A 12124-nucleotide genomic window follows, 5' to 3' on the forward strand; every position below is an offset into this window, starting at 1 on the left:
TCTCGGATCCATATTTCGATATTTATGCCCTCTGCCCTCAAATTATTTTTTTCAGTTGTTTCTATGTGAGAAACGAAATGAAATAGTACACGAAGATAAACTAGGATTTTTATGGGTAGCAAACGAAAGAAAACTCCTTCATTATTAAGCAAAAATTACGGATGTTCACACAAACACTGGGATCAGTATTCATGATATAGTCGAAGCAACAATGGGCATCGCCGGCCGAAGTGGCCGAGCGGTTCTAGGCGCTACAGTCTGGAACCGCGTGACCGCTACGGTCGCAGGTTCGAATCCTGCCTCGGGCATGGATATGTGTGTGATGTCCTTAGGTTAGTTAGGTTTAAGTAGTTCTAAGTTCTAGGGGACTGATGACCTCAGAAGTATGGAGTGCTCAGAGCCATTTTTGAACAATGGGCATAGAGATACAAAGCATTAGAAGTGCAAGCAGAAAAGTGTGCATAATTCAGCCAGTGGTGAAGTTATTTCTTAGACAGGAGTCAGACTCATTTGATTCTGGGTAGTGAATATGGAGAGCTACTGTGGCTCAAGTATAAGCGAATAGAAAAATCTGTATCTAAAAGAATAAGTGTAGATGGGAGATACGCACCTTGATACACAGAAGAAAATCAGGAAGCTTCTTAAGAAGCAGCACAACAGATAGAAAATAAGGCATAAATCCGCAGACAGACAAATGTTATTTTATGCGCGGTCGGCTACTGGAAGGACAATGCAAAAAGTCTTCACTAAGTGCTGTAGGAATATATTATCACAGAACATGTTGAAACATGTCCGCTTTCTCAGAACTTCCGCAGCGTCTGGCGAAGTCACGGCCACAAACTCTTGGCACAGTGCGGTGCTCGAGACAGATTGCTCTGCAGACTTCGTCCGAAACGTTGGTTGATGGACCTTGATAACTTGTACATACTACCAATGTAAATAAAGATCGCCAGCCACACTTTGACCAGTGAGACATGGTTAAAATTGTCACTTCTTCTATAACAGTAATCAGTACCGTACAGCAATCCGACTGTTTCTAAAAATCTCTCAAATCCGACTACTGTATTGGACAACAAACATCGCAGTCAGTCACTATACCGTCACCAAGTGCTTCCTACCATCTTTTTGTACATCACATAGGATCACAATCTACAGTCAAAAGCCGGCCGGTGTGGCTGTGCTGTTCTAGGCGCTTCAGTCTGGAACCGCGTGACCGCTACGGTCGCAGGTTCGAATCCTGCCTCGGACATGGATGTGTGTGATGTCCTTAGGTTAGTTAGGTTTAAGTAGTTCTAAGTTCTAGGGGACTGATGACCACAGATGTTAAACCCCATAGTGCTCAGAGCTATTTGAACCATTTTCTACAGTCAAAGAGGGTAAAGTCACACGCAAGAACTCCACACTTCAAATTTTTATTAGAGCAAAACACAATTTATTATCTTCAAACAACCAAGTCCGCTTCGTTTTTTAAGACAACACCTACAGCTGATTGCTCTGTGGGCTGTTGGGCGGCCTCTTCTAATGCAGTTTGTGTAGGCCCGCTACACCGTAACAACCGCCTTGTATACGGACTGTTGACTAAGACGGTTCCCACCCCCGCACACGGGATCGCACTTCCGAACACTTTCTAAGCTTTCAGCACCGAGAGAACAACTTTACTGATACGACTTCCGAAATAAACACCTCCACACCACCTCCGCTCCACAGTGTATCCCAGGAGGGTTGCCCGCAGCTACCTATATTTCCCGGACTGCGACAGATCTAAGAAGTTATTTTAATGTCTAGACTTTTAGACCAGTCAGCCTTCAGGGCAGAAAGTAGGCACTTCGATTGGAAATTTTCTGCTAACGCCCCTAGTACCTCTGTAAGCTGTTGCTGTCTGCCAAGATTGCCAGTAGTTTATTCCTAGAAGAAAGTATTAACAAACACTAGACATCCACTCGCCTCTGAAAACAGTCTGGTCGGGCCAGGCTTCCTCGCTTCAGCCAGACTAGGAGAATCCCGCGATTTATTCCAGGCTGGTGAACAGCTGCAGTTCCGCGTACACTGGAAAACTGGCGCAGGCGGCCGTTCAGAAGAGCAACTAATATTAGCCAACGTGCTCGACTCGGAAATGATACGTTACAGAGTCCCAGAAACACAAGCAATATCAGTGGTATTGTAAGGTTATGGCCTAGACAGGAAGCGAAATAGAAAATAGTAAAACAAAAGCCGAAATGAGGTGTGCTATTTTCGAATGTTCCTCAGCAAAGAAAACCAAGAAATGTTTCCATAATTCAACGATAACACTGGTGACGAATCACAGTAGTAATCGGTACTAGTAGCACTGGAAAGCAACTTAAAATGCTAAAACTCAGTAAGGCGTCAGGGCCCGAAGGAGTCTAAAAAATGGTTCAAATGGCTCTGAGAACTATGGGACTTAACTTCTGAGGTCATCAGTCCCCTAGAACTTAGAACAGCTTAAACCTAACTAACCTAAGGACATCACACACATCCATGCCCGAGGCAGGATTCGAACCTGCGACCGGTGCGGTCACACGGTTCCAGACTGTAGCGCCTAGAACCGCTCGGCCACTCCGGCCGGCCCGAAGGAGTCTGTCTAGTTCTAAAGGGTGAACACGAAATTCGTCGATTAAATTTCGGTGGTTGTGCACGAATATTTGCCGAGTATTTCGGTATAACGGACCCGTGGTCTCTAGTGATTCGCTACAAAGTAATAGCATTTTGTCTATATATCACGCCCAATTATCTTTGAATCTCTATTGCACTGAAATTATCTGCACAGCAGTGCAAATGTCGATTGTATGCGCTGTGTGTCTCGTTTGGGAAGAAACTTGTTCTATTCACTCGCGTTACTTGTTGTTGATAACACTAATGCCTTCTTTACTCTTCAAGCTTACGCTCAGTACTTATCGGTTCAGTCTCTGGTTTGCTTTCCGCAGTTGTGAGCTGTACGTTGACAGTGATACATACCAATACGGGTAGGGTTGCTGATGAAGAATTGGCCAATAGCACTACTTGTACAGGTTTATTTAATGCAATGGAAGATGGTAAAATAACACCTTGCTCTGATATTCTCGAAGTACCATCAACTACATCACATTACTCTGTTTTGTGTTGTACGTTTTGGTGATTGGATAGTAAAGGCTATATCATTACTGTGGCGTTATTTTCAGAGAAACATAGGTTGTAGAGATAAGAAACTGAATTAATAATAATAATATTATTACTTTGTAAACAATCACCACAGTCTAAGAGTACCTTGTGCCTAAATACTCAGAAAATGTCCCTGAACAGCCTCCAGTGGGTTACTATCTCGAGTGGAGTACTTCAGCTCTTGACCGTAATTTACCGCAGATCCTTTGGGCAGAAGTACGTTCCTCATTATCGGAAAGAGCAAAGATCGCTACCATCCACAACTCAACTCGCTCTCTTCATACATAATAAATGGTTCAAATGGCTCTGAGCACAATGCGACTTAACTTCTGAGGTCATCAGTCGCCTAATTAAACATAACTAACCTAAGGACATCACACACATACATGCCCGAGGCAGGATTCGAACCTGCGACCGTAGCGGTCGTTCGGCTCCAGACTGTAGCGCCTAGAACCGCACGGCCACTCCGGCCGGCTCATACATTATATCCTAGGTGCTACGCATTGAGAGAACCAGGCTGATTCGGTGTTCCTAGAATTTCGAAAAGCTTTGAGTTAGTATCAACATATGCTCGCCTTCCTTCGTATTACTAACTATAATAATCGGTGGTGGTTATAGGCTTTGTATGTCGACATTTCCTGCTATCGTCTTGGGTTGATCTTGGTGGGTTTTCTCGGTTTGTTTGTTTCTTCTCAGGGCGACCATGTTTATTGTGACTTCTGGTAGCCTTACATTGATGACAGTGAGGTTGTAGGCCGTGGTTTTGCACCACATCGACGTCTTCTAAAAAAATACACTATATGATCAAAAGTATCCGTACATCCCTATAAGATACAGAATTGACCATTAGATGCAATGAGAGGCGGATCCGCCAGTATAAAAGAAGACAGGGAGTATTGTGTTCTCAGAAGACAAACGGTAACAGCTGAATCGGTCGATCAGTAGAGCTCATTGACATTGACTTCGAACATGCGTTAGTAACTGGATGTCACGTGAGAAACGAGTCCACCAGGGATGGCTGCCCAGGCCGATTGTTGGTGATGTGATTGCACGAAAAAACAGCCACAGCTAAACCATATCAGGTAGACTTAACGTCTCTTAGGGGCTCGGGTTGAGACCTCTACTGTTGTCCGGATCACGGAGCACAAAGTGCGGTGGAGCAAGCCAGTCGGCACGCTGTGCGTAATGACACAACATTTGCGAAACAAGAATTTATTGATTAAATTTTAGAATCGTATTTTCTCCTTTGTGTTGTTGCCCAGTCCGGCAGTGGTGCAGCGCACACTGTCTTGGAACTTACTGATGCTGTTTCAGCGAACTGCGGCGGACGTCGTCCTCGGCGGCCAGCTTGCGTAATCTCGGTATCAGGCAGGTGACAGGCCTCGGAAGCGAACGGGATAGCCTATATGACAGACATCGCTGATCAGGATGGGGACTGAATTACCAGAGCAATCTCGTTGACGTCGAAGGGGGTGTGCTCAAATAACCTTCCATCAGCCCTGCATGGTGTGTGGATGGTCTGCAGCTCTTGAACCAAGAAAGGCTGCAAATGTCGATGACTGCTTTTAGGTACCAGTTGGGGACAGCAGCGGTTAGCGCAACCCCCGAGTTCTGCGACATATGGACAGTGCGTCAAGCACCATCAATTCGGCTCAGCAAGCTGTACGTAGTAGTTTCCACGTCTCAGTAGTGGTTACAGGTCGGCAGCTCACAGCGACAGTGTTCTGTAGACCAGTCAGGTAGTGTCACGAATGCGGAAATCATCTCGGCGAATGGTACCAGCGCATCACAGGCTCGGCCCCGTGGCTGGTGCACTGCAACGTAATGGTTCACGCGAACCCTCGGAAGCATCAGTATTTATTACTACTGGTCTGAGACAGTGGTGTAATGTTGGCCCGTCGATCACTGAATGTGGCCTTCTTTTCCGGGCTCATCGGTGTTCTTCACCACATCCTACAGGGTGTTCGAAACGTCTTTCCCTGATTACATAAATTGATAACTCAGGCTAGAAGTAAGATACAAATATGAAACCGGTGTCTAATTGTTTACAAACTATCAAAGTTTTTTTCACACATCAGTAAACTTCCACATGAGCACCCTTGGTAGCATGTAGCACATCTAGGCGATATTCAATTTCCGTCCACACATTACCACCGAGCGAGGTGGCGCAGTGATTAGCACACTGGACTCGCATTCGGAAGGACGGCGGTTCAATCCCGCGTCCGGCCATCCTGATTTAGGTTTTCCGTGGTTTCCCTAAATCGCTCCAGGCAAATGCCGGGATGGTTCCATTCAAAGGGCACGGCCGACTTCCTTCCCCGTCCTTCCCTAATCCGATGAGACCGATGACCTCGCCTCGCAGTTTGGTCTCTTCCCCCCAAACAACCCAACCCCCTCCACACATTACCCAATATCACTGGAGGGATCGATTCAACGACTGTGGTTATCCGTTGCCGCAGGGTTTCAAGATCTGGTACACATGTTCCGTAGACCTCGTCCTTGACTTAACCCCATAAAAAGAAGTCTAATGGGGTTATGTCAGGAGAGCATGGAGGCCAAACCGTTGGCCATCACGACCAATCCACCGCCCAGGAGAGGTCATATCGAGATAGGCACGGCCGTCCAAACCCCAATGAGGCGGTGCACTGTCTTGCTGAAACAAGAGGAACAGTATACAGTTGCAACATGTCCAGATACACTTCAGATGTGATGGTAGCCTCAGTGAAGAAGAATGGCCCGATAATTCGATCGTGCAATAGCGCGCACCAAACATTCACCTTTGGACTGCCTCTGGTGCACTCCATGACCTCGCCAGGGGCTTGTGAACCCCAAATGCGCACATTATGGCGATTCACTACTCCACTGACAAAAAAGGTCGCTTCGTCGGAAAAGGCAATTCGTCTGAGATAACCACCATCGTCTTCAATGCGTGATAGCATTTCGACCGCAAAGTCATATCGACGTGTACTGTCATTGGGCAACAATGGAAGTGGAAGTTTACTGATGTGTGAAAAAAACTTTGATAGTTTGTAAACAATTAGACGCCAGTTTCATATTTGTATCTTACTTCTAGCCTGAGTTATCAATTTATGTAATCAGGGAAAGACTTTTCGGACATCCTGTATTTTCCAAGAACAGCTTTTAGGGATTCACCTCGTTGCTTTTCCTACATATCAGCAGGCTGTTACAATGACGTGACAGCTTCTTCTCGCTGAGATCATGTTGCTGAGTTTATTACTCCTTTTTGCTCGCGTGAGGTGAGGCAATCTCTTCCGGGTTTGTTCCATTTTCCGCAATATCGGCTTTGTGTATTTGTCGTTTTGATTGCGACACGACGCTTTGGCCTGGTTTGACCTGGCTTGGTGCTGGCTGGAGAGGACTTTGAGAAAATTTCATATTTGTCCCTAATACATTTGTGTCGTGTAATGGTAGTGATGAACAGGAACCGTCGACCGCTGCAAAGGGTGGTTGTAAAAAGTCGCAGAAAACAGCGGAACGAAATATTCTTGAGTCCAAAATGCTACGAGAAGTCCAACTAGCACAATAATTGTGCGTAGGAAGTTAAAAGGTCACAGTGGTCGACCAACTCATCATAAAGTTTCTGTAGTCAGTGCTAAGTGACGCTTGAGTTGGTGTAAAGAGCGATGTCACTGGACAGTGGATGACTGGAAATGAGTGATTAATCATGCTATACCATCTATCAGTCCGATGAAATGGTTGGAGTTTTGCGAATACCTGGAGAAAGTTACCTGCCACAATGAATAGTGCCGACAGTGAAGTACACAGAAGATTTTACGGTGTAGAGCTGTTTCTCGTGGTTAGGGGTTCCCCTTATCGCTCTTGAGAAAACGATAAATGCGGAAGGATATAAACACTTCTTACGGCGTTGTGTACAGCGTTCAGTGGAGGAACAGTCTTGAGATAATGACTGTTTGCATCAGCGTGCCTAAGGATCCTTTCATCAAGGAAAATTTGTGAGATAATGGTTTGTATACAGTAACACTCCTGGAGTGGACTGGTTTGCACAAGCTCCCGATCTCAACCCGAAAGTACGCCTCTGGGATGAGAAACAACGTCGACATCGCTCTAGACTCCAGTATCAAACATCGCTGCCTTCTCTGGTTTTAGCTCGTGGGGAAGAATGGGATGTCATTGCTCCAAGGACATTGACATACTTCACTGAAAGTGTCCCCAACAGAGCCGGGGTAGTCATAAATGCGAAGGGTGGACACATCCCATCATCCAGTATCAATGTCCATTAATAACTGCTTTGATATTTCTATTCAGGCAGTGTTCTGTGTAACAGGGAGGGAGGGAGAGAGAGACTGGAAAAAATGACGCCGTACAGTTCCCGAGAATCTTCTTAAAAAACTTAAAGAACAATCTTTCACGGCAGAAACTACAAGTATTCTTCATCCCACTATACGTCACACTTGTAGAAACGGCGCAGGTAAAATTAGGAAGAGGCGTGTAAGCAGCCGAACTGCCGTGCTACAGTGGTGAATGGAAAGGTTAGAAATCTTATGATATGTTCTATACTTAAAAAAAAGTGCACTCTGCTCCGTTTTTCATGGTGATTCGAAAAGAATAGATGTAGGTATTCCGATAATACAGACTTAAAGACAATATTTAATGACTCGGATAGATTTCTTAATTATAAAAGATCTGATTGAATCATGGAACGGACTCGGTTGAACTATTTAAGATTTTATCAGTTTCCTTTTTATGTAAATTATCGCATAAGGACACTTCCACTACCTTGTCTGTTGATCGCCTTTTCTTTTGGGAAGGGAGGAGAGGGAGAGATGGTACATGTGCTTTTCCTGTTTCTCCTGTTTGCGTAGCGACCTGATTTGCGACTTCGTCTAGCTTGTTGTTAAAGGTACTTTTAAGTTTTCTTCTCGACGACCATTAGCATGCTGCTAGAGTTTAGAAAACTTCTTTTCAGAGGCTTCGAAAAACGCTGAGTTTTGCGTCAACTTTTTTAACAGTGCAGTGATTTTCGAATGTAGTGTTCTGTTTGTACCTCATGAAAGCTAAGTTTTCTTTTGTTGTCGCGCGACTTTGTTTTCAGTTTTACCACGGGAGTGCTGGTAAATTCGAAATTTGAAAAATATTTGAGTTGCAACGTGACATTCGTTACACTTAACTTGGCAAGAACAGAGGGTATTATTAGGTGTATAGCATTCTTCACGTTTCTTTTCTCTGTCGGCTTGTACACATTTTTTGAGGCCTAAATCTAATTTCTAATGTGAAAGACTCTGATCTCACCGGACATGTAGCAGACATGGTGGTAACAACGGAGCCCAGAAAACAGATGAAACAAAAGTAGAAAGCTCTAATGAAGACTCCCGAAGCTCTGTCGTAGGTATCATGGTATGCGCCCCATTATTTGAAACATATTAAATTATTCAAGTGTGTATTCTAGTGCTTCACCACGAGAGTCGATGATTTCGTAACTCAGTGAACGACTGTGGTATCAAATTCGTCACATATTAGGTACCTTGATGGAGCTGGTTCATTCATACGTCACAGTCCTTTAAGCAGACAGTACACGCACAAGACAAGAACGTCCTTTCTATTATGATGAGTCTCTGGCACAACAACTTGAAAGCTAGTGTGGTCAGCTCATTGCTCGGAAAGAAAAAGATTAACAAAACCTCATATCCCATCATCTCTTTCGTGTCGTAACATCCGTCAACTCGTAAATGTTACCGTCATGTCTGAGTTAGCGCTTATAACGGGACCGTACAGCCTTCCCTCACCGATTTGATTCGTATTGACAGGGTGTGGAGGGCATGACTAGGAATTTAACAAGTGTAAATAAGAAGATGCAACTCTCAACCGTTTTCTAGAAAATCGAGTCTGAAAATTTTAGTCTGCTTATGTACTTCGAATGGTCGCTAATCTGTAACGAATTTGCAGCCAAGCGAGTAAACGTTTAGTTTCATAATCGCGAGGTATCTGGATCGAATCTCGCAGCTGGTACTACTTTTTAAGAGTTATTTGGACCAATGCTATTCTTCGATATGCGCTGTACGCTGCGAAACTATGTAGCGACCGAGAACCGTTTATGAATGTAAACCAAGTTTTTTTTTTTTTTCAATAGACACATTGACAAAAACTGCGGACATGAAAAAATACGGCGTTCATTACGTCTGCTGTATGTCGTGATAATTATTATTTTCCATGTTTCCACAATCAATATCATCCTGATTCGTGCAGTGCTGCATAAGTTATATGTTATACTTGTCACAGATGTAGATAGAATAATACGAATAAAATGACTCCTCTGATTTGAATATTATCGTGTATCCTTTTTTCATTTCCAGTCTACGTGCAAAAAAATCTTTTTTTCCTTTTTTCCTGTTAAAATTTACGAAAATAATAAATAAATGATTAAATATTGATACTTTTCACGATCATAATAAATCTGTTGTTTGAATTATGTGAAGATGAAAGAAAAGATACCTCGTGCTTATGAAACTACATATTTAATCACGCGTCTGCGTCCCTACAAAGCATACAGAATAAGTACACAGATAATTTTCATACGCGATTTCCTCAAAACTGTTGAAAGTCGCCGGCCAGTGTGGCCGAGCGGTTCTACGCGCTTCAGTCTGGAACCGCGAGACGGCTACGGTCGAAGGTTCGAATCCTGGCTCAGGCATGGATGTGTGCGATGCCCTTAGGTTAGTTAGGCTTAAGTAGTTCTAAGTTCTAGAGGACTGATGACCTCAGATGTTGATGATATGGGTTGCCTTTCTTGCCACGTTGTAAGTTCGCGTAACTACTGTGCGGCAATAATTTGTACGATTGTTGATTTCAGGTTGGTTCTGTCAATGTTTTTACTTGTACTTACTTGTATAATACGTTTTCGGAAGCCGTCTTTGTTTACCACAGCGTTATTTGCAGAATACCACGGTGAGTAATGGTTCTGAGTCATTGCGGCGTCCATATTATCTCTGCTATTTCTTAGCAACAACTGCAGCCCAACATAATTTACTTGTTCATTATTCATCATCTTTTTCAACTACTGCCTGACATCCACTGGTGGATGAAGGGCAGCTGTAGACTTTTCCATGCGTTACCGTCTCCAGCGGTACGAATCCATGCCGCTAATGTACGATTTCTAACGTAATGTAACAGTCTTCCATTAGGTGTCGCTTGTGTCTTATCTTATCTCCTGGGATCCAGGACTGAACGTCCTTGCTTTATCATCCATCTACACAGCCCATGCCCTGCTCACCTCCATTTCATTTTCAAAAAATCAGCACTACGTCTTTCACTCTAGTATGTCCTCTCATCGATTTCTTTGTTTTTCTGTGTTTCCAAGCAGTTCCCTATATCTTATTGACTGTTCGCTGTGAAACCACCACACATTTTTAGTGACTTTCTTATTAAAAGTCGATGTCACATTGCCATAGATAAGACTTTTAATACACATTAATAACATGTTTTTCGTTTTAGACTTATGGAAATCTGCATTTTGAAAACTCCTAAATTTACCAAAAAGACATTATGTCTGATATTCTCTTCTGTTAATTTTTATCGATGTCCATTCTGACCTCCTCCGCTTGTTTCGCTGGTTATTAAAGGCAAATGAGTTAAGATTGTTAGCATATATTAAGTGGCTTGCATTACTTTATACTGCAGATGACAAAGCACAGGTGGAGAGGATCATGATTATAAAGCTGCAAAGATTATACTGTATGAAAAGTGATGTTACTTAGCTTGTCTCTTGTATGTAGTCAACTCGAAGTTTCTTTCATTTGTCTGCTCATTGTCGATTTCCACTAAGAGATCCGGTCTTTTCCGTTTCATGCATAAAATTGTATAATAAAGCCTTGTGGAGAGTTCTCATTTTCATTATTAATTGCTTCCGCCAGAAAATCTCAGCAAATCACACTCAAACATAAAGCAAAACAGAACTGTTAATATAGTATATCAATTCCCCAACCACAGAACAACAAGAAAAGTCTCCAACACAACGCCGCTAACACGCGCCAAAAGTTAGAAGCTAACAACCAAAGATGTGAATCTCCCACTGCAAAGATATTACAAGATAGCGATTTAGACATTCAGAGAAAGTCAAAGGAGATTAATAATATACTTTATACAAATTTTTTAAAATTATCATAAAATTATACAAACAACAATATCAATAATAATTTCAAAGATCTTTTTTAAGTTTGGATAAATTTGTTTAGCATAGCTTTTTCGAAATGATTCCTCAGTACACTTTTTCTTAATATTTGTGTGTCTGCAAAATAATATTCTACAACTTCCTTGATTATAGTCAAGAAACTAAGTCCTTCAGGGCCTCTCTTACACCTAAGCAGACTTACTCAGTTAAGTAAATATTACGCGACTTATATATATAAAGATAATGGAAATGATAATAATAAATGACAATCTAAATAATAATGAATATTGGAAAATTAAGAAATGTCAGTCTAATAAACATTAAATAATTTTGTCGTTACTTTGGAATGAATATCAATCATAATATCCAATGCGACTTAACGGATAGATCGATATATATAAAAATAGCACACACTTATTCACTATTTTATCTTTTATACTTTGTGAAGATATTACATGAGCTATCTTGGTGGTACCAAAACGACCAATTAAGTCCTCGGGTACAGATTGGCACAAAATTAATTTACGACAGCGCTTGTGATAAATACTTTTGTCGAATTACCTTTGTTGACTAGCAACCAACTTGCTGTACACATTTCTGACAGACGGCATCAAGTGTTTTTCGCAGACAGAGTTTCCGTTTCACTCCCTGGATTATCTGATGATAATGCTATATCTACGTATCGCTTAATCTTCGTATTACTGTTAACCGGAGGATTATGTAGGAGTGTATTTGAACTACCCTTATATTTCCATTCCTCAATAGGCTAAAACAATCAAATTTCTTGTGTATTACCATTATGTGTTATTACTAAGTGTTATC

General features: G+C 42.4%; 1 protein-coding gene across 1 annotated transcript in view; it reads left to right on the forward strand.

Annotated features, from left to right (window-relative positions):
- The window catches only part of LOC126482133 (solute carrier family 15 member 1-like), a 210632-nt gene that overhangs the window by 656 nt on the left and 197852 nt on the right, over positions 1 to 12124 (forward strand). The window lies entirely within an intron of this gene.

The sequence above is a fragment of the Schistocerca serialis genome, chromosome 5 (genome assembly GCF_023864345.2).
Source record: "Schistocerca serialis cubense isolate TAMUIC-IGC-003099 chromosome 5, iqSchSeri2.2, whole genome shotgun sequence".
Classification (NCBI taxonomy): Eukaryota; Metazoa; Arthropoda; class Insecta; order Orthoptera; family Acrididae; genus Schistocerca; species Schistocerca serialis.